Source organism: Cavia porcellus, unplaced genomic scaffold (assembly GCF_034190915.1).
Source record: "Cavia porcellus strain 051 isolate PalLab524CR breed Dunkin Hartley unplaced genomic scaffold, mCavPor4.1 scaffold_29, whole genome shotgun sequence".
Classification (NCBI taxonomy): domain Eukaryota; kingdom Metazoa; phylum Chordata; class Mammalia; order Rodentia; family Caviidae; genus Cavia; species Cavia porcellus.
In genome coordinates, this window is record NW_026947512.1 from 36,986,818 (window position 1) to 37,010,580 (window position 23,763).

The 23,763-nt window shown below is 36.5% G+C and overlaps 1 long non-coding RNA gene across 4 annotated transcripts; it reads right to left on the reverse strand.

Moving 5' to 3' along the window:
* Nucleotides 1–291: 291 nt before the first annotated feature.
* Nucleotides 292–22,642, reverse strand: LOC134474026 (uncharacterized). 4 transcript variants are annotated; one of them, XR_010044576.1, is made up of 4 exons: nucleotides 22,600–22,642; nucleotides 16,929–17,096; nucleotides 4,959–5,006; nucleotides 292–1,371 (listed from the first exon to the last, which is right to left on the reverse strand). It is a non-coding gene; the product is annotated as an uncharacterized LOC134474026 (long non-coding RNA). The 4 variants fall into 4 exon arrangements; XR_010044574.1 differs by lacking the exon at nucleotides 22,600–22,642 and adding an exon at nucleotides 17,314–17,502; XR_010044575.1 differs by lacking the exon at nucleotides 22,600–22,642 and adding an exon at nucleotides 17,223–17,309.
* Between the last annotated feature and the right edge of the window lie 1,121 nt (nucleotides 22,643–23,763).

The following is a 23,763-nucleotide window of genomic DNA, read 5'->3' on the forward strand; positions in this document are numbered from 1 at the left end:
ACATAAATCTCTAGATATGCTTTTAAATCAAAGGGAATATAACATAATATTTGGTCGGGCTGATTTTTTTAGTGTATTCATTGGTTGTGTTATTTCTTTCCATGTTTCCTGTTTGAAAGGGAAATTACCACATCAAAGTGCTGCATCATGACAAAACTTTAAACTTGGTATTTGAAGAATATGAAAACAAATAACAGGAATAAAAAAATCATGGATCTTTTGGACATTAATTATATAATGTTGAGCTAGTCACACAAGCTATCTGGTCTTAAAGTAAAACAAGAAAACACATTTTCAGCCTTTCAACAAATTTATTTTGAAATTTATATTTAGTGATTCTTAAGCATATGACATCTGGCAATAAATATAAAGTACATGTTAGTTAAGTTCTACTTTTACTTTCTTCTTCACTATTTTAGCAGTAGCTTTTCTAAAAAAAAAATTAAACTGTTTTAAATTTGCAAATTCATAAATATCATCTGTGTATCTAATTAGCTAAAAATGTATAACATGTCTATCACTCACTCCAAATCTACTAGAATCTGAGCAAAAATGAGAAGGTGGGTAGAGGATAAGAGCCTGGGGAGCTCATTTTTCCAATATAAACAGGAACATAGGACACACTAAATTTCTACTGAACTATGTCAGGTGGAAAACATTTTGTATCAAGAAAGATGGCAACTAGGGAAGGAATTTAAGAAAAAAAACAATTGGGAGACAGATAAAAGTGAGGGAACAATATTGATTCACGAAAAAAGAACTCATCTGTATATTTTAGAGAACTGAAGAATTAAAAAAGAAAGGAAAGATGATTGTCACTCAGTTTTGCTATGAACTATATGCTTGGATCTCTTATTCAAAAACAGTAAATGGGGGCTAGGGATTTAGCTCAGCGGCATAAGCGCCTGCCTTGCAAGCAAGCAGTCGCGAGTTCATTCCCTGGTACCGATAAAAAAGAAAAAGACAAAAAAAAAAAAAAAAAAAAAAGTAAATTATTTGAGTTTTTTCTAAATTGTTTTAATTAAACAAATTTTTTGTTTTAGATTAACAGATTGATGGCAAAAATAGTGTAGAGTTTTCTGATATCTCACACTCAGTTTCCTCTATTGACATTTTAAATTGTTTTGATGTATTCTTTACAGTTATTGGACCAATTCAACACATTCAAATAAGGTGAGCTCCATATTTTACTGCGATGACATTGGTTTCTCCCTGTTCCGAGATCTCATGCAGGGTACATTGCATTTATTTGAAATACTTCTTAGGCTCTACTAGAATATGACAATTTTTCAGATTCTGTTGGTTTTGGTGAAGTCGAAAGTTTTGAACAATGCTTCAGTTCATTCAGGATCCTTTATCAAAACACTTAATCTGGAAAACATATAATAAGCAACCAATTTATTTCTTAGTTCTGGATATTGAGAAGCACAGTGCCAAGATACTAGCAGTTTGGTGTCTGGTGAAAGCTTTTAGTTTACTTCAAAATTGACACCTTGTTGCTGCATCCTCACGTGGCAAAGAGCAAGAGGCTGAAGTCACTCCCTTAAACCTTATTAAGGGTGCTACTCTCACCCACAGTGTTTGAAGAACACCAGTGTCCTAATTCACTTTGTAAAAGTACCATCTTAATATGACTGCATTGTTTCTATGTGAATTTTAGCAAAACACATGTTAGCAAGGAAGGTCAAGTCTTTTATAAAATATTTCTCATTTTAGTTCTGTTTATTTTTTTTTCTCATGATTTGACTGAGGTTATGGGTTTGGAATTAAAACCATAGAGGTGAGGTGTCATTGCTTGATAAGAGTCCATTATACTCAGGATATATGCTATCAGCATGACATCACTGAGGATATCAACTTTGGTCACTGGATGATTGACTATAACCCTTCCTACCTCAGAAGCTTAAATTTCTTAGATGTCTTCAAATTACCTTAGATGCCTTTTTTATTAGCCTAGAAGACTAAGAGATCTCTATGCCCATTATTTGTTAATTTCTATTCTCTGGTACATATTACGTTATACTAACCCACAAGCTTTGATAATAAGTCATTGCTTAGACATTCTATTCAAAGCAGCCACATACAAATGTCAAGAACTCTTTTTATGCTAGAAATTTTGTTGTTAGACACTACTATGCAAGATTTGGATGTCAGCAAGAAGGGTGGTTGAGAAAGGCACACTTTTCTCTTTGATAGGCAGTAACATAATCAAGACAAGAGCACTTAGTGTATGCATAGGCTGACCTTTTGTTCCACTGTCTATTATTAGTGTGTTCTAAACATAAATTTAAGATTTTGATGCCATTCCAATGACCCTGAAACTTACAACCTTGCTTCAAAAGACAACAAAGTCTCTTGAAATATGCACTGTATATTGTTAAGATGGCTATACTTCCAAAGTATGTCAGCACTACTAAAAGTGCAACTGAAAATGACATATCGTCACTTAAATTATTTTTAAAATGTTATATTGATCAAAGTGTGTTTACTGTTGTAACATATACTCTCAATAGTTCAGTAGGCTGTTCTGTAAGGTATCATTTTGCACTTAAGCAGCATCTAATGCACATATTTCTGAGCAGGAAACTGTCTGTATAGCTCCTCGTCCAGGTGCATTAGTGGAACATGCACGAAGGTTGCCTGCAGTGTTTCAGAGGCCTAGCTTGGAAGGAGGCAACATGAATCCCACATCCCTCTCCTTTCTATTGGTTAAGTCCTTGTACCTGGTACCAGAGGGGGAATGGAAAGTGTAAAGTGTCCAGGAAGGGGGTGGGGGACACACAGTCTGTGTCTGCCACAGCTGTTTTAAACTATTTTCTCAAAATGAAAGTACATTCTAACACAGTCAGATTTTTGTCACTGTGATCAAATACATGAATAAACAATTTAACAGGAGAAGAGATTTATTTGGGCTCATGGTTTCATAGGTTTCAGTCTGTGTAGTTGATTCTGTCTTTTTAGGTCTACAATAAAACAGAATATCACATCAGGGAAGGAGTGGCTGATAATAACTGCAGAAGCCAGGTAGCCAAGAGAGAAAGTAGGGGCCAGAGTCCCAGTAACCCTCAAGGCACCCCTTCAATGATACGACTTCTTCCACTGTGTCCCACTTCCCACTGGTTTCCACCAGCTCCCCTTATGTCACAGACTGAGGACTGAGCTTCAAAACTGAGCCTTTGGGAAACACCCCAGTCCAGAGGATAGCAACAGTGCTACCGCATTTCTTCATTTTCTCATCCCATCCTGTCTTACCAGTCTTCATTTTTCTTCTTTCAGAATTCTTTCTTACTATCTTATGACCTGGTGTTTTTGTGATTCCATCTTCCAGCAAGAATTCTTTTCGACCTATGTGGTCTTCCTCGGTGATTTTGTTCAGTTCCCTGGCTTCACCTTCCGCCTGTCATCTGGTGATTTCCATTTCCATTTTCACTATCTATATTGCTCTTCAGACTTGTTGATTTGTATTTTCAATTGTTAATCAAGTATATGCATCTGAGTGACTCAGAGGCTTTCAAATGGAGAACGTCCTAGGTCTAATTTACTTCTTTCTTCTGTTTTGTACTGCAGTGTCTCTCTTTTGCTACTTCAGGGAGTGGACAATTTTACCATAGTTTCCCAAAAACTAGGAGTCCTTCTGGGTTCTTTGCTTGTCCCTTCACGATATACTCTTAATGTCTATGTCCTCTCAACTATAATCTCTAAGTGTCTCTTCTCCTTCCTATCATAACTGCTGAGTGCCTTAATTTAGACTTTTGTCATCTCTCATTCAGACTTTTATAGTTACCACCTAATCATTATTACTTTCTTAAATACCTCCTCCTCATTCCAGCCTTCAGATGACAGCCATACTTTTAGACAGATTAAATCAACTCACTTCTCCACCAAAAATATTTCACTGCCCCCACCACCTGCTGCACTGACAGCCAAGCCCTGTGACCTTAAGGGGAGCTGGTGGAACCTAGTGGAAAGGGGGTTACAGTGGAAGAAGTCATATCACTAAAGGGGTTGAGGGATATTTGGAAAAACTCAGACTGTGACAAAATAGCTAGCACTCTCCATAACTGAAATTCCTGCCCCCCTTCTCAGGATAGTTATCCCTGTCTCAGTAGCAACCAGAGATATTAGCCTGTTTTCTGTTATGATAATTGAATACTACAAACTGGTAATTTATAAGGAAAAGGCATATTCCTAGCTCACAATTCTTAAGGCTGAAAGTTCAAGATTGTGTGCTGCCTCTGGGGAGGTTCTTGTTTCTACTGTCTCATTTTCCTTCCTGCAGATTCCAGAGTTGGACAAACTTTCTGTTCTCTCAATATCTCATAATGGAAAGTAAACTTCAACATGAGTCTTGAACATTCAAATTACAAGAATGGGATAGTGAAAGAAAAGTTTGTGTAAGCCCATTTAGAACATGAGTGGTAGAAAGTAATCACAAACCAATAATTGTTTAGGGTAAATCAATAGTAAGACATCATAAAAACTAATTATCAATATCCAATTCAAAGGACCAGTGGCAGTACTACAACTAAACTTACAGCTATAAATTCAACACTTCGAGCCAAAGTATGCCCAGAATAGGCACAGAGAGTCTGAAGCAATTGGCTCAAGCAACTTTGGGGCATCCACAGCCTTTATTGTTTGGTTTAAAAACTCATTGCTCTTTAGGAAAGAATTTGCAAAAATGAGTGACAACGCCCGAGTACCACTGTGGGTACGATGAATTTAAATTTAATTTTTAGTGACTCAAGTGAAACCAGTGTCATCTTCTTAAGAAGAGCTACCTTACTTCCAGAACTTCTCCGATCTGAAATAGGGTATGGCTGGAGATAGACACAATTTGAAAGGACACCCGCTTCTGTTTAGAACTGGGAAGTACTGTAGTTATGATCAAATTCACATTTGTTTCTCTTGCTTTCAGTGTGGATGAAGAAACTTAAATAACAGCATTAAACACTTACCCAATACTATATGATGGCTTTTACTTCAACTTCAATTGGTATTTCAGTCTAGGAATTGAGATATTTAAGAGAAAAAAATCAAATTACAGAATTAGGCATACTGTCACTTTAAGAGCAAAACACTAGCATCAACCTCTAAATTCATAATTATGAATCAGTTGAGATTATTAATCAAATTAGTTTATTTCTTCTTCATGGTAGAATATCCTGGGCTGGTTTGCAGTTCTATAGTGCAAAGGGCAGGATTCCATTTAAAAATTCATCTTGTGTCCCCCAATGGCACTAACCATTGTTAGAAAAAGGAAGAAGGTCATGGCCCATTCTTTTAAATATATGCTTGCGTGAAGTCACTGTCACTTACATTTCACTGTACAGATCTTAAACATAAGCTTTATTCTTAGCAAACATCTAAGCTCATCTAAAATTTGGGAAATTCATTACTAAGAAAGAGAGACTAAATGTTGGAGGCAATGAATGGCAACATCACATTCAATATCTCCTCTTTACACCCATCTTTAATTTTATTCTCCACATTTCTTCAAAATTAGTTAAAGAGCATAGAAGATAATTCATTGCTTCAGTGGAACTACATGAAAATCCTACTACATAGTTTGCTTGATTAAAAATATGACTTTTAAGTTAGCAAAATGTAAATAAAAATTAAATATTGATACTAAATCCATGATATACATTTTAACATAACATAGAGTAATATAAAAACAAGCAACTTGACAAGGAAATAAAAGAATTAAGATCAACGTCTCCCAAAAAAGTTACAACAGCAAGTTCAGAATGTAAATCTGAATTTCTGTTGGCACAGCAGTGATATTATTTTTTCCTTTTACTTAGACCCAGCCCCTCAAACTGTAGGGAATATATGCTTCAATTAAGACTGAAAAGAAAGCATGTTTAATCTTGCATGGGAGAGCTGCTATGGAATTGATTTGATGTACCTTTCTTTTTATAGGCACTTCAGTGAGCAATTTACCATGAAAGAAGAAAAGAAACTCAAAATGATTGTAAGACGAGGCAAATAAAATGTAAATTTTGCTTCCTTGAGGTAGAAAGTAGTGTGATTGCTAAGTTGATGTGTTACTTCTAGAGAGGTCACTTATGTGATTCTTTCCCATGGACAGCAACTTTGTGAATCAAAGGACAATGTTCACCCATTTAGGAGAAAATACAGTAAACAAAACTCAAGTACCTAGAGAACTGAGTCATGCTAATAGAGGAAGTCAAAGGCGGTCAGAAGACTGGCTCCAATAAGAAAGTTGTAACAGAAACCTTTTGACAGGAATAAAGCACTATCTAGTGAAGTTATTAAAAGTCTCAATAGTGTGAAAAAGCCCCAGAAGGGCCTTTGGACAAGTTAAAGACAGTTTTTTTTACTGACTAGAAACAGAGGAGAGATAAAGTTTGACTAACAGTAGCTAAGGATCCTCAACAAGAGTACAAAAGTCTACCTGGGTTTTTATGGATATCTCCTAATTTTATCTTAATATTGACACTTGCCTTAAAAGCTATGCGATTCAGCAACACAAATAAGGGACTTCACAGCTCTTGTTGATGCTATTACTAATGACAAATAAAGCACACACAATACATGATTTATACTATTTTCACTGGGAACTTTTTGCTTTTTGTTTCATATAAATATTGTTACCAGCAAAGAAATAAACATATAGATAAAGCATAGCTGATCTTTAGAAAATGGTACATGGGAAATTACAAGGAATCTGTAAAAAAAAGCCTACTACTTTTGAGAAGTAAATGTATTTGTCTTTTGTAAAGTTATTTCCATCGTTCTTTGCAGTTCTGACAAAAGCACATTTTGTTTTCCAGTGGAACACTGCATTATCAGACATTTGCCTGTGACTGCCAACAATTCTGGTTTGTGTTGATTAAGCAGCAGAATGGGAGCATGTGCCATTCCTGAGGAATTACCAGGCAGCTGCCCACAGAACAGTGAGCCTCGGGAACAATCTTTCCCTTTGGGTATTATTGCTTCATAATGCTGGAAATCAAAACCAAGAAAACAGGTGAAGTGAAATAGTGATTATTACAGATAATAACTGGGAATTATTTCCAGGAGATGAATAGCTAAGGCAGATGAGCCTATTTGAATGGTAAATAATATTTCAATGCTTATTTTAGGCGATAATTTTGTAGTAATAGCTTACTTCACATTACAGTATTTATTTCATTAATTTTCTGGAGAAATTTGGCAATTAAAATAAAGGAAGTAACATTCTTAAGTATGTCATTGAACAAGAGGAACTGAGCAAAATTCATATTTCTCCACTAACTAGACCTTTTGTACAAACACATCTTTCAATATAATGCATGACAAAAATTAATTATACCCAAGCCTGTGTCTCCTGAGGACCTGAAAAATACTATTTTCACTGTTTCAAAATATCATAAAAATCACATTTTAGTCTTTGCGATGACTAAGACATCAATTTGCTTGTTGTAGAAATTCAGAACACTTGGTGTCGAAACAGTGGTTAAGTTTTAAGAATACTGTTATGTATAAATATTGAGAAATGATTTGTAACTTACTATCTGCGGTTTGTGTAACAAAATCTTTCATACCATGGAGGGAGGGAGAAGACACAAGGCCCAGAAGGACCTGGGTGGTTCCTGCTCAGCTTCGCCAGCCAGCAAAAACCTAGGAGAGAGGCTGGGAGAAACAGCACCTTGCAGGGTGGCTTCTTGGGACCATTGAGGGAATGGGAGACAGGAAAGCTCCTTTCCCTTACAGTTTTAGGCAGATTAGTGAATGGCAAGATCTTTCAAGAGCTGAAACAAATGTAGGACCACTTTCAGTCTCCGTTTGAAAGACATATTCGAGTTTCCAACAGCTTTAACCCAGTGAGACCTTAAAAAGTTTTGGATTTTATTCAATAGTTTAAATATATATGTAAATAGATATTATGTATTTAAACAAATATGTGAGAATAAATACTTTCCAAATATTTCTAATAAATACTCAGAAACTAGAGGTTTTCCGCTTCTCATTAGACAAGGAATTCCATCTCCATTTCACCCAAAAGAATTGATGGAATATTATTTTTCTACAAAGCCTTTCAAAGTATTTTGCTCTGTGTTGAAAGGAAGAAATTAGAGGTGCTGTCCAAAGAAAGGCATGTCAATCTTCATCTCTACTTATGAATGACCACTTTTTTCTCTGTCCTTTTCTTCTTACCCCTCAACTTTTCTATAAGTTCACAATAAAAACAAAATCTTTAACACACCCTCTACACGCTGTTATCTGACCCTGGGGTTGAGACAGCAAATCGCATTTTTTTTCCTACGCTTGTAGCCTCCCTCAGTTTCCACCAAATGCAGCCACTAGAGGGAGACTCAATGGCAAACTCCTTCCTCCTTTCCCCTGTTCATCCTCACCCAAGGGCCCTTCACCTGGCTGGGAAATCTTTCTGGCTCTTCTGAGCTCCTTAGGTACCAGATTCTGCAGAACAACATCATCCTCCTCATCCCATTTACCCCGTGCCCCACAGGGGTTCAGAGTTCTTGCTCTTCTGGGCTGTAAAGTTAGGATTTTGTGAGAGACTTGATATGGAAGAGAGAGAGAGACAATGAAGACAAAGCTTAAGATTCTTCTTGTCTGCAGAGGTAACAGCTTTTCATAGCTACTGTGTTCATCAGCACACCATCTTTGGTTTTTCCTGTCTCCAAAGCCCTTTCAACTAAGTCCTCATAGTACATCCTCACTGTTGAAATGCCTGACTCCCTGAAGCTCTCTCTTCATCAGCCATCGTGCTCCAACCACACTGACCATCTTTCAGGTCCTCCGATGCTCCATGTCCCTGTCTACCTCAGAGTGTGGGGGTGCATGCTGTTCCCTTTGCTTGAAGTACTCCTCTGACACTCAGCTGATTCATACCTAATCGTTTTTCAGATAAAAATTATCACTTGCCCGAACCTTCCTTGGAAAACACAGACATTCTCATAGGACCCTACACTGCTTTAAATAGTAGAATTTAAGTAAATATTAACTAATAGGTTGTTAACTGCTAGAATATCTAGGCAGAAACTATTTCTGTTGAACATCATCTGTTTATCAGTTCTTTTACCTACATAGTAGTTCAATCAAGGAAGCACAAAAAGCAACATTTATTGAATGCTATTTGCCAGGGACTACTGAACACATGATGTATATTATTTACGTAACCTTCCCCAACCACCTTAAAAGATAAGAGACAGTTATCACATGGAACAGAGAACAAGTGTAAAGCATTGTTATGGCAAGAGGCTTTTGCAAGGTCACACAGCTAAACACTAATGGAGCCAAGACTCAAAGCATTCTTTCTCCAAAGACTATGCTTTGAATAAATGAGCGAGTGAAAGTACAAAGCTGATAGCTTACTTGGGAAGACAAACTTAGATAGACAGCACAAGCTAAGTTTGGAAAAATTAGTGTAGACATTGCATTATCGAGCACAAAGAACGGGCAAGTCCCAAAGGCCAGAGTGATAAGGGAGGCTGGCACTGGACTCCAGACGGACCTTAAAGGTAGGGCTGTTCCAGATAAGAAAGAAGGAGAAGGAAGGACCTTTAACTCAGAGTAAACAGCTCAAGAAAACGTTCTGTAACCCCTACACCTTGAGGTGACCTTTAAAAGCAAAGCAAATGTTTGGAAAATTATAAAATGTGATTTTTTAAGCCTTTCTTCTCAGCAGCCAAATAAGTACAGTACCTAATTTCCTATAAAGCACATCTAACCCAAAAGAGAGCAATCCCAAAGAATGCTGGAACACGGGGATATGTGAAGGTACAACTGAACAGGTGAGAGGCAGCAGCAGGAGGCACCAGGACACGATGCCCACCCGCGGCCACTGCAGCTACCGTGCAGCAAAGTTATTAAAACAAAACTGGCAAAGCAGAATTTGCCCTGCAAATCCAGGAATAAACTGTATTCCAAAGCTGAAACTGAGCTGGGATTCACATTCTGAAGGCAAAGGCTGGAATAAAAGGAAAGTGTCAGAATTTGATTGGCAAAATTATTCAAAGGCAGAGCCAAAAGAAGATGCTTACAGAAATGGGTCAGGAAGTAGAACTCTTATTATTAGCAAAGCACAGCCAGAGGTCTGTTGAAGGATGGACTCATAAAAAATAGAGAATTTTAGCAAAGAATCTCAGGAGTTGTTTCCAATTGCATTTCTCTAAGGGCCAGATATGTTGAATATTTGTTTATGTATTTATTGGCCATGTGTACTTCTCCTTCTGGAAAGTGTCTGTTCATTTCAGTTCCCCATTTATGATGGAGTCTTTTAGTTGGGGGCTCTTACTTAGGGAAGTTGTATATTTTAGATATTAGTCCACTGTCTGGGAAATAGCTGGAAGAAGTTTATTTGCTTGTTTGTTTCCATTCTGTGGATTGTCTTTTCACTTTTGGTGATTTCCTTTGCTGTTTAAAATCTTTTTAATTTGTTATGATCTCCTTTGTTGATTCTTGATGTTATTCCTTTTGCAAATGGGGTTCTGTTCAGAATATCCTTGGCTATTCCTGTCTTCAAGGATTTTTCCCATTTTATCTTCTAGAAAATTAGCTGCTTCTGTTTTAACATTTAGAAATTTGATTCATTTTGATTTTAATTTAGTATCTGATAAGAGATATGGTTCTAAATCCAATCCTCAACATGTGGAAAGCCAGTTTTCCAAGCACCATTTATTAAAGAAGCTATCTTGCGTCCAGTGTATGATTTTAATCACTTTATAAAAGATCAAAAATATGAGTATGTTTGAGGTTGTTTTTGCATCCTATATTGTGTTTCATTGATCTTGTATTTGTTTTTATACGAGTGTCATGCTGGTTGTTTTCTTTTAATCACTGTAGCTCTGTAATATAACTTGAAATCTGGGATTGTGATATGATTACTTTTGTTATTCTGGTTTTTTTCAAGTTTCATATGAATGTTTGGATTTTTTTGAGGAATTCTGTTACTATGTTTAATGGTATTGTGTTAAATCTTCCTATCGGTTTTGGAGATAATGGCCTTTTGACTATATTGGTGCTGATTATATAGCTTCCCATTGTCTAACGTCCACTTTGACAATCCTTTTTAAAGTAGTATAGTTTTCACTGTAATGGTCTTTAACTTCCTTTGTTAGGTTAACTCCAAGTATTTAATTTTTCTTGATACTATTGTAAATGGTATTATTTTCCTACTTTCTTCCTCAGTGAGTTCATTATTGGTGTACAGGAACACTATTGATTTTAGTGTGTTGATTTTAGATCCTGATACGCTAATGAATTTGTAGGGTCAGAAAAGCTTCCACCCAGATGTCAGAGGAAGTTCTGAGAGATACAGCAAGGAGCCTGGAGAATGCAATGCAAGTGACTGTGGGAATGAAGCAGAAGGTGCCAGTGGAGATCCCAGAAAGTTAGAGATGCCAGGAATGTGGAACATCAACCAAGGAAAGCTGCAATTGTGTTGTGAGTGGAGGCAGCTCAAGGGTTTGTGGGATTTAACCAGCAAATCTACATCCTTTGTAATTTATATTTTACCACTATGTAACGTGGATGGTGGACGTGGAGCTTCAGGATTTATTGTTTGCCTTGCTGGATTTCGGTCTTGCTTTAGTCTGACTCTTTTCTTTACGCTCCACTCCTCCTTTTTTGAAATGGGGATGTTTATCTTGTGCCACCATATCTTGGAATTTTGCAACTTAACAATTGTTTTACTGAGATTTAAAGCTAAGAATCTGCCTTGAGTCTCAGAAGATGCTTGGATTTGTGCCAAATGCTGGAACAGTTGAGATTTTTGAGACAGGATTATTGCTTTCCTAGCTGTGCACAGGATAATTGTGTTATATCATGTAGAATTATGAATCTGCTGTTATATTTAAATATATTTAAGAAGATGTGTTTGGGTGTGAACTTGATAAGGGGTGTACTCTTACCATTAATTTGATATATCTGCTTTATTGGATTAAAAAAAACAACTAGCAGATTAGTGAGCATGCTCCTGGGTATCCCTGAATGAGTCCTGGAGACACGACCTTGGGGATTATCTGTAGTCTGCTGCCTCTTCCTCTCATTTCTCCTTCCCAAGCCACCATAAGCTAAATGGCTTTGACTCACCATGCCCTTATGCCACGATGCTCTTGCCTTGGAGCCAGCTGACTATAGAATAAATCTCCCCAAATCGTGGTCTAAATTAAATCTTTCTTCCTTCAAATTGTGAGTTTTGAGTATTGTATCCAGGAACAGGAAAGCTGACTGATACATTTCTGTTTAAAATATTTCTTTCTAAATTATTTTCAAGTTAAACTGAAAAAATCAGCACTACTCTGAAGAATGTAGCAGAACCCAGAAGTGATGCACAGTATCAAAAACGTGTCCAAAACGTGATTGAAAATTAATTTGTATACAAAGAAAAAGAAAAATATGAACCATATGCAAACAAAAAGGTAATCATAAATGGAGACTTACTGATCTAAATGTTGAGATTAGCAGATAAAGATTTTAAAGCAGCTATAATAAGTATGAATAACATTACAAAGAAAAACATCTTTATCATGAATAAAAGTACAGGAAATTTTAACAAAAAAAGATAAACTATAACAACCCCCCAAAACTCTAGAACTGAAAAATATAAAACTAAAAATATATAAAATCACCCATAGAAACAGCAGATTGTAGATAGTATGTGAAAGTGAACTTCAACATAGATCAATACATTCTTTTTTTTTTTTTTTCCTTTTTATTAGTGCCGGGGATCAAACTCATAACTGCCTGCTTGCATGGCGGTGCTTATGCCGCTGACATAAATTCCCAGCAGATCAATACATTCTAAAAACAAAAAGAAAAAAACACTAAAAAAATTGACAGAGCCTTAAAAAGCTGTAGGATAATCTCAAAAAAATCTCATAAAGTGCCACTGAGTGCTAAAATGGTAAGAGAAAGAAAGTCTGGGATGGAGACAAATAAATGCATTTGTTAAGTTTATTAAAAGGCACATTTAAATTTATGTACTAAAAGTGTGTATGACAAGAAAAAAGATAAAATGGATCTCTATTAATTTTTGAATGCTGAAGTGTTTAAGAGTGAAGAGGATGAAGTGTATTGATACCTGTGATTACTCTAAAATGTATCAAAAATATGATGAATTGATAAGAAGGAAGACTAAAGGGATACAGTTGTGACAAAGCACGAATAGAAAAAGACTACCTGTATAATAATCCATAAGCTTTTCTGGGTAGTTATTTTTTTATTTCACAAAATTTAAAAATAAAGTCATGGAAAACTATAAATTGAGATAAGACACTTTCAGTGAGTTTTGTTTAAAACTTGCTGAGTAAATAATCCATGAAGAAAATTGCTCATAAGTATTTAAATGTAATAAATGCATTACCTATTATTATTTAAACCACTTTTATCTTTCCTGGACAACTATAATAAGCTTCTAACTGATCCCTCTCTCTCTTTTAGTTTCTCCCTCTCTATTCATTCTCTATTCAGCAGGAAGAGTGACTTGTGACAGTCAATCTAGAATGCTGACTTTCTCGTTTAAAAGGCACTAACAGCCATTTTTGCTCTTATAGTAAGACTTTCCTAATAGCCTAGAAGGTCTGGATCTGTAGGATTCCTGTTATTAGACCCATCAAACCCTTTCCCATCTGCAGATTTTTTATTTATTTGCTTACATCTGCCTGCCCACCAAGAGTTGCTCCCTGTTTTTTTCTGGGGTCCTGATTAGACATTAACTTACCTAATATATCAAAGTTAATAAATTATACTACTGGCCCTAAAACTCAGTAGTCCTGTGGGTTCTTTCATGATATCACAGAGAGAAAGTAAGTTGTGTTATTTCTATATTCATGAAGGTTTCAGTCTAGGAAAATTAGAATACAGAATCAAAGTAACAAAAAAAATTCTCACACTTTATTATTCCTATACAGTTGCTGTTGAGAATCCATGTTCATCTTTCCCTTATCTCCCCCAGAGAGTCTGTCACTAAATCCTGTATTATTTTGCTTCCCTCATATGTCCGTTCTCTGTTACTACACCAGCACAGGCCTCCTCATTTTTAAGACTACCCTAATAAAGGGGCATCTTTCTTCTGATCTCTACATTGCAGCCCGTAGAACCTCATGTGTGACAAAGCCATCTTATCATGTCATTTCCTGATCCCAAATGATGTAACTTTCTTGAGATGAAGCCCACTCCTATTAGCCTACCTCTAAAAGCTCCATTGGAGAGGTAGGTAGACACCTCCCTACATCTGCAGACTCACTTCCTGTTACCTCTCTTCCTAAACTCCAACCTTTCAGTTCTCCAAACCCCACTGCAGTCTCTTCTCCTAGAATACTTTTCAACACCATACACTCATCTACCTGCTCCTTGGCTGACTCCCTCCCACTCACTCTTTAGGTTCCAGCCCAGACACCACTTTTTTATGGCAGCATCTCTGGCTTCCCCCTCACTTCCCAGCACAGTTTGGGTGTTTTGGCTGTGTGTTCCCAAAGCACTGTATCCTTTCTTCATTGTAACACTTTTTTAAATTTCCCCCTGTTGGCTCTCTACTGTCATTTTATTGTACGATCCCTGAAGTCAGGCTCTCATCCTATCTGTGCTGTAGTTCACACCACTATATGCCCCCTGGCTTGCATATACTAAATTCTTTGCAACTATTTATTGGGTGGTTGCATGACAGCACTTGGAATTTAGCACTATCTCAAAATAACCACATATACTCTCAGAACTAGATTATCCCAGGTACAGATAGGAAAACATAGTCAAAAGCAGGAGGCTTATGGGCAGCAGACACTGTAAGACAGTAGGGAGCTCTCCCTTTTGGGATGCAGTGCTCCAGGCAAAGACTGAGTTATCCACCTTCTTTCCAGAGAGCAGATATAGACAGTTTACAAAAGTTTCAAGTGGCCCTAATAATTCAGTAGGATAAATGTCTAGAAATTAGGAAAATACAATAAAGTCCATTTCAAATGTTCTTGTTAAGTAGCTACAGAAAGTCAGTATGAGACATAAGCATTGGTTTTGGTTAGAGTATATAGAATTACATAGCTTTTGCTATGATTATCATTGCCCTAGGTCAGAATCCTGACCTAATTTATTCCTCTGACCTTTATCAAAACAGTTAGTTTTCAGTATTGACAGAAATTTTGAGGAACCAAACAGAGAGCACCATTGTGATCACCAGTGTAAGGATATTTTTTAAAAAACATACACACACGATATACATGCTCATTCTAATAAGAGATACATCTGAATCTTTCCTATAGGCACCACCACCACCAAAAAGAAAATGACAACAGCAACAACAATAACAAAAACCCAAGTAACATAAACCAAGAGCAGCTAAAACAAAAGGCCTGACTTTAATTACATTCATTGATTTCTTCTTGCAACTGCATCATCAGATGACAAAAACTTTTCTAAAAGTATGAACGATGGCAATTTCTAGGCTTTCGGTGAATGAACACTCAGCTCCATGATACAAGACAGTCACTACAAAGTCTAGGTTAGTGGGAACAATGTCCCAAGTTGAAATAGTCATTTTGCTTGTATTTAATATTTATTTATATTTATTATTTACTTAATAAATATATATTAAAATATTTATTTTACAGAGAGTTGTAAATATGCCACAAACAAACTATAATCTCTGATATTCACATACCTTTCAGGCTTCTAAAATTACTAAACCTGTTCACTTAAAAAATTCACAGATTTGGCCCTATCAAAAGAGAAAATGTACAACACATTTGGTTTGGCATTTTTCTCCATTGCCTTTTATTCATGATTCTAGAACCCAGCAGCTCTCAAAACCACAATAGTCTCAAAGACCATTCAACATGTTATGGATAGAAACCAGAAGTGAGATGTAGGGTTAGAAGTGAGGTTTAATTGGTTTGCCACCTTATTTGAATTAGCTGGCTGCCCACTAAAGCTCAGCTGTTATAACTGAAACTCAGCCATTTCTTATATGAGCATACTCCTGAGTTAATGAATTTCATTTCATGTGAATGTTCCATATTGGTTTAGTGTGTTGAACCCAGTACAGGAGCCTAGTCCAAATCAGTGGCCCCCCACAAATTTTATTTAACAGCATCAAATTCTGCTCAATGACTAAAGATTATTTAACACAAATCTCATCTCAACAATTTAAAAAATGCAAATATTTTAAACCATTTTTAATGCTCAGGGTGAAATAAAACACCAAGAAAACAAATCCATTTCAAGTACTTTCCTAGAACATTTATTTTATCTGTTAATGAATATGCGGAATGTAACAGGAATATTTTCCCAACTCCATCATGCAAAGTGACACAACTCAGGTACAACCCCCCAGGGAGAAGCAAGAAGCACAAAATAAAGTCAGGCTGAGGAGAACACAGATCACATGTTTCCTGGAACATGAATGACCCTGGTCTGCTGATTATATCTGAGGGAATGGTTGGGCAGAGCACAGCTCTATCCAGACTGGGTCACATTTGCTTGATACCAGCAGTAGAGAATATCTGGTTTCCTGTTTGGATTCAATTCCCAGGATATTTCCAAGACTTCAGTCAGCTGTGCCCAAAGAATGAATAACCTGCACTTCCAAGACTATACTATTCAGAGACCCAACACTAGCAATGACTAAGTAAATAACTAATCAAAATTTTAAGGAATTTATATCTAATGCCAGGTAAACACGATGTGGTACAAAATAGTTCACCTGGTGAACCCCTTTTCCTCTTATTCCTTTTCACGTCTTCTATTCCTTGTGTTTCATGTCTAAAATCTCATATTGTCTCTCATTTTGTGCCTCCCCTTCTAGCTTTCCAACTATAGCCTTCTATTCCCAACTCCCCCTCCTCCATTATTACATAGGTAAAGTTAGGAAAATTTATCAACATCTTGAAACATCAATTTCCTCTTCTATAAAGTGAGGATCATAATACCTGTCTCAATGAATTTTGGGGCCTCAGAGTACTTACCAGAACGCGTCGCCAAAGGGCACAGACCTCAAGTTTCCCATCTGCCAGTGGTCATTCCTTGAAGACTGTCCTCAGTACTGACATAGTTGGTGATTCCAGCTGAATACATAAGGACACAACTCACTGAGCACCAGCCACACATTTGCATTGAAAGAGGAGAGGAACAACCTAAGAATAAAGACATTCTAAACATAGTACTGCAAACCATGAGGTTAATTTGATCTTTAAGACATTTCATTCTTCAACCTGAGATTACAATAACGAGATTGTTACAAGTTTCTTGTTAAACTTTACCCATGGACTAATTCACCATCCTGCCAAAATATAGAAGGTTAGAATCATTCCAAATAGAGGAAAGAATGACAGCCAACTTTTCGCAGCTGACCTGATTTGTAACTCCTCTGGAGGTCCTGCAAGGGCACATTCCTGTCACATGCACCATTTCAATGTCAGCTTCTGTTCTCTGGCTATAAACTAGCTGGAGAAGATGGGGTGTCATTCCACCTCTTTTCAGGGAACATGGAAAGAACAAATATAATTTAAGCATCTCATATGCTACTTTCACTCATCAACTTTTATCTGTTCTCATTGCTCTTCTGGTCTTCTGCTCCATCCTCCAGGTTACAGCAGAGGTACTGATCGCTCTGGTAAAGAGGTTCAGGCCTCGATGTATGGGGATAGCAGAGTTGAAACTGTAATTAAGGACTCAACTTCTACTTAATCCCTGATTTATTATTTCAGTCAATCAGGCAGACATTTATTTAGCAAAAACCTATTGTGTCTATGTATCTCCAGGAAGCACTAAATTTAAGATTACCTTACAAAGTTTCCTTTTGGTAAGATAATTCCCAGTCACGGCCATGTCTCAGTTTCCTATGAAGTTTTTGGGTATTAAATGAATAATCTTTGGCCCAACCTTAGAATATCCTGATTCAGTACTTCTCCTGGGGTCCTTGGTATCTGTATTCAGAGGCACTGCATGGTTCCTTCTTTGTCACTGGTATTTGCCTATTATAAATGTCTTCCTCAGGTCACATTCTCCCTGGTTGTAGTGCCACTCACAATAATTAGAAACACTAATTAGCATTTCTCTTCTCCCACAACAACTTATTCACTTGGAAAAACAAGCTAGGTGATTAATAAACTCTAAAAAGGCATTGGCTTTGCCTTGGTTCTCTCAACAGTGGAATTGTAGAGATGATCGTTTCTATGTCAAAGAATCTAGAAAGATTTACAGATGGGGTAAAATGGTGCTTTAAAGATTTCCAAAATCAGACCTTTTAGCTGCTACCTAATCTTATCCAGGGTAGAGCTGGCTGACCAAAGGGTTTTAAGATTAGGGACACTCAGAGAACTTCTTTGCTGCCCCTGTTTGGAAACAGTAGTCTTGAATTTGGTTCTGTTCAAGGAATTGATATCAGAAAATTAGTATAGATAGAATGTGACCTCAAAAGACCTCAAGTATCTGAAAAACAGATCAGCAACTCCTACATCATCAGGAGTTGGCAGAGAACATTGGATAAGTTTAGAAAGATGACTAGTTCATTCTTGTCTTAAATGTTCTGCCTAATTTTCATATACAATTTAAATGTGAGATTATCCACATACAAATGCTTCTTAATAAAACTGGAAGTGATCCCATTACATGCAGTTCTTTATTATCCAGCTCTGGAATGAGCTACTAAGAAAAGTCCACGTTATCCTGAGCCTAAGAGGTGTCAGGGAGCTTTAGGTTTCTGCCCTGTGTGAACACAAGGTTTCACGGTGATGTTTCCTCAAGGGCACTCTCTTCCATGAACATTGCAAGTCAACAGAGATGACTAAATTTGTGTGTAAAAGATGAACCATAATTAATAACATCATTCAGTTCTCAAATTCCAGTTGAAAAGGAAAAAATGAAGAAGAAAGACAAAATAGTATAGGCACTTGCATGGAAGAGTTTAAGAACTGGAAAGTGAGAATAAAAACAAATGCCTCTTGGACTAATTGGAATTTTTTAACAAATTTGAGGGAGTTTCAAAAGTATGTTTTTGTTAGTTCTGCATAGTACTATGCCTCACTCCCAGTCATTGTAAGGATGCACTGGAATAACTTGATGAAGTAAATAAGTTTTGCATCAATGACAAATAGCATGTTTTTGGTGAGTAACTGGCTGGACTATAAAGTCAGAATATAAACTTCTTTTAAAATCCAATGCTTTGGAATGCAGTCTGAGGTTCATTTCATCATTCCTTCCACAGACTTTAGACTTTACCTGCTCCTCACTTGACTGTCATAGTATATGATGGCCTCATGTGGTTTGAGTGTGTCACAGGTATCAGCTGTACATGTGGAATGAAGTCATTCACTCAAACAGCAGAGCCAGCAGTCAGGATTCAAGAGCCAAAGATCATTTCAATGTTTGCATTTCAAATGTCAGAGTCACTAGAGATTGAATGGTAGGGACTCTAAGGCCAAAAAAAAAAAGGAAAATAAGGTTGCTTTTGCTGTCTTCTGCTGCCATGAACTGTTGCCCCACTGCCATGTACTACCCTGCCTCGGGGCCAGCCAATTATGGACTGAAACCTCTACAACTATGAGGTAAATAAACCTTTCTTCCCTTAAAAAATAGGAACATGGAGCTTTATTTTTTGTACTCATTCTACCAACCTTTTTGCCATGACTCTTCTCAATTCCCCACTTTTCTTCCTCTATAAAACAGTAACATCCTTCCTGCTTACGTAAGAGAAGGCTGAAGAAGTTAGAATATCACATTTCATTTCAGGAAGATGCTATCCCAGGAATATTCAGTAGTTGGAAACCAGAAGTACCCAGAAAGAGAGAGACATCGCGGTAATAGAAGGTCTTCCAGGCTATACTCAGCCAAGAATGTATTTTTTTCTTTCCTCTTCTTAAATTCAGGGTGGTCTATAAAGCCATTTTAGTCAAAGGTGCAGAGAAAATTTTGACTAAAACATTTGGTAAAGGAAGGGAAAGGTATTTACAGCATTTCCAATAAACTTGTTAACAGAGTTATAACATTGGAGGATCCTTTGTTAAAATTTCATGCCTTTGCTTGGATCCATAAAACTAGAAATGTGAAAATAAATAACTAGGATTAACCATAAAATAGCTAACTATGTTTGTGAAGCGAAGCAGACAGTCCAAACTTTAAACAATTGCCAACTGAAAAATCAAAACCTCTGTATCTACAGTCATGCATCACTTGCTGTTGATATGTACAGACAAATGTGTCATTAGGCAATTTCACCAGTGTGTGAATATCACAGCGTGTACTTTCACAGACTGAGATGGCTATAAGGTCATGAAGTGATATAATCTCATGGGGCCACCAATGTGTATGTGGTCTGTCATCGACTGAGACCTTGTTATGCGGAGTGTGACTGTGCATATGCACCTGATGGTAAGAAGCAACCAGTAGGACTGTAAGCCACTGTGAACAGAATTTGATGTGCAAACACATGAAGCCAAAAAGGAAAAATGAAAATACAAGAATCTAGAGACTCAGGCAAAAGAATTCCTAGAAAAGAGAGACTGGCAGCTAGACCAAGATGATGGGAATCCGCCTGGCCTCGCTTGGATCTCTCAGTGAGATGTGAGTGTCATTTTACCTTCAGGATGATCTGTCTCCGTTAGCCACAGGACACTTGGCTGAGCTGTCTGCAGGCTCCTGGCCGAGTGGTACAAAACTGATAAATTACATTGATCAGATACGCTTTTCTTTTCAAAACATTTTCATAACCAAAATTTACTTGCATATTTTTCTTAAACTAGACTGTGATATTTTGGTGGGAGATACTGTATCTCCTTGATCCATATATCTACAGCGCTCAAAAGGCAGATCCTCCCAAAATGATCATTGACAAAACCCTCCAGACAAGAGAAAGTGGGCTCACAGTAAATTGTTGAAAGTCACGTATTCATTGAGTGATACAATTATTTACAGCTTGTTGCAGTGGCCAACTAGGTATTTATAAAAAGATAATTTATGTCCTTAAGGTGTTCATGGCTCAAGGAAACCCAGATGCCACGGGAATGGAATGGAAAGAGGAGGATGGGCTCCAGAGGCAGCAAGAAAGTCAAAGTCACAGGGCTTCTGTTGACCATTTCTCACTTAGATGAAATGAATACACGATAAAGAGATTAGTAAGAGAGCCTGGATTAAAAGAGGGAACAAGAATGTCTAGCCTAAGAAGAAACACTGTTAGCAAGAAAGGAGATAGGCAAAGCAATGAAAACCCTAAAGGATCCAAAGAAAAATAAAAAACCAAGTATAAGCCAGGATAAGTAGAAAGCTAAGTATACTTCCAGTCATGGTGAGTCTTAAATTTCTACATCTTAAATTTCTAGCAATGAACTACAATGATATACCTTCTGCTATTGATCACAGTTTAATCTACCAAAATTCACACATAGTAAGTTAAATTAGTCCTTTATGTGACAGTCTTTCAAATGAATAGCCCCTTTTCGTCTATCTGATGCTCATGTAATATTATTTCCATACTTTTCATCATTTTGGTCATTCTCAATCTTTTAGATTGATGAGCTGGAAAATGGAAACTCTAAGGAGATATAGAAGCTGAGAAATCCAAAATTTTGATCGAAGAGCTGAAAAGTCAAGGAAGAAAAATATTAATTACCTATGATAAGCACTGAGTAAAGTCCTCTTCATATTCATGAAATATGAGTTTATCTTACAGTCCATTACTCTTCTCTTCCAGTTCATTTTCTGCTTTCCTTTCCACATAATTCTTTTTTTCCTGAGGTCAATCATTTGCACTTGAAATATATTAATTTCATTTTGCTTTTGCTATTCTTCCATATTAAAATAGTGACGGAATAATGTGTGAGAGACATCAGGATAATTGTTTAGAAACAAAAGATACTTTTGTGAGGCAACAGACAGTGGTAATGTTGGCTCTATCTCTGAACATCATAAATTTTCTAAAGCGTATCTAAAAGAAAAGTAAATGTGAGCATTTTACTATGTAATATACTGCAGCTACATGTCCACAACAAAAAATGAATTAAAAAAGCAGTATAAACTCAATTTTTATTTATATAAATAATTTGCCTAGAAGTTTATGAAATAAACACGTAACTAAGGAAGAAATAGTTTCTTATAGATGTTAGAATCCATTAAAAAATGAACACTTCACTTGGACTTTCATTTGACTTTTAGCACTTCAATTCATATATATCTTAAACCATGTGTGCCTTTTCATAGGTTAATGGCTTCAGAATAGGACCAACTTACTCCTTTTCTCTGAAACATCATTTACTCTACAGTTTAACTTTCTCCACTTCTCTCACACTCTCTGTCTCACATTTAATAAATATGAACCCACAATTAGATGCATAGGCTACAAACCAACATCAGCTGTTTTCTCTACAGATCTTATTCTAAATGCATATAATTTGAGATTGTTCTTTTTTGAAAAAACAAAAGACATTATTCCTTATCATAATTTTGAGTTGATTTTTCCATAAGGAGCTTTAGCTTCTCCATGCACCACTGTTTACTCCTGCCCTTTAAAGTAAAACCTAGCATAAACTGAACAAACCCAGAAGTTAAGCTTTCCATTTCTGCAGCAGCAGTCTAGGCCATCCCTGGGCAGTATATTTACCCTTACTGATTATGTTATCAAATCTGTTTAAAATTCCATCTTACCAGTTTGTGTATGGCCAAGAGGAGGCTGTCTGTTTAATTAAACAGCTCCTCTAAAAATGCACTCAGTATATTTTGAGAACATAGTGGGACCTTGAACTTCTTGAAAGAGGACATTCTATTTCTGTTCCCATTGTACCACACTTTTCAACACATTTTCCCTCCTTAATTTCATTCCCAAAATACAAAATACCACAAGAATTGACAAACAGAACTTTGCATCTAATCCATTCTTGTAATTTCCAGTTGGCTTTTACCTCATTTCATTGTACGCTCTTTCCTTTGGGCTTCTGAACAAACTTTTATTTATGGAATTTAAAAAATCACGGGGCTGGGGTTGTAGTTCAGAGCTACACTACTTGTCTAGCATGTGCAGGGCTCACGATAATCACCAGTACCACAAACATACAAGAAAACCAACCAATAAACAAGCATGGCTGTTGTCAAACACAGTGTAAAGAAATGATTTCCTTGACAACCATAATCACAACAAATTGTTCAAACCTCTCCCTCATTACATGATTTGTTTGGTTTCTAAAACACTTCAGAACATTTTTATGAATAGTCAGGTGCTAAATAGTGCTTAAATTTATAGAACAAGCTGGAAGGAGAGCAGGTGATAAAGTATCATAACAGCTGTAAGTGTAAACAATGACCATTTCCAAGTAGGAGAGTGTAGCCTCGTGACACAGTCTCTAAAGGGCAAATGTTTAAAGTGTGGTATTTAAGATCCAAAATAAGTTATTATCCTAAGGACACAATAAAAAAGAGCAGTTAAAAATTCCAGAGATATGAAAAAATATTGCTTACATGGAAAGTGACATATCAATTTTATTAATTCATAGACAGGCGCCAAATGCTAATTCTGTAATAGAAAAGAGGTCAGCTTCAAGGTTATCAATGTAGCACCAGAAATTCATTCAAAAGTTCTCCCAAGAATGTATATGTACACAAATATAGAAATAATATCTATAAAGTTTCTATTAAAATTGTTACTAAAAGCTTTCTATGTTAGATTTCTATGGTAAAGAAAATGCCTTACAGTTTGCAAATTTCAAATGATCTCTATTTCTGGGAACTACTCAAGATAAAAATATCTCCCAAATATCAGTTTTTAACCAGTAATGAGTATATATACAGTTTGCATGGACTATAGAAACATTAGAA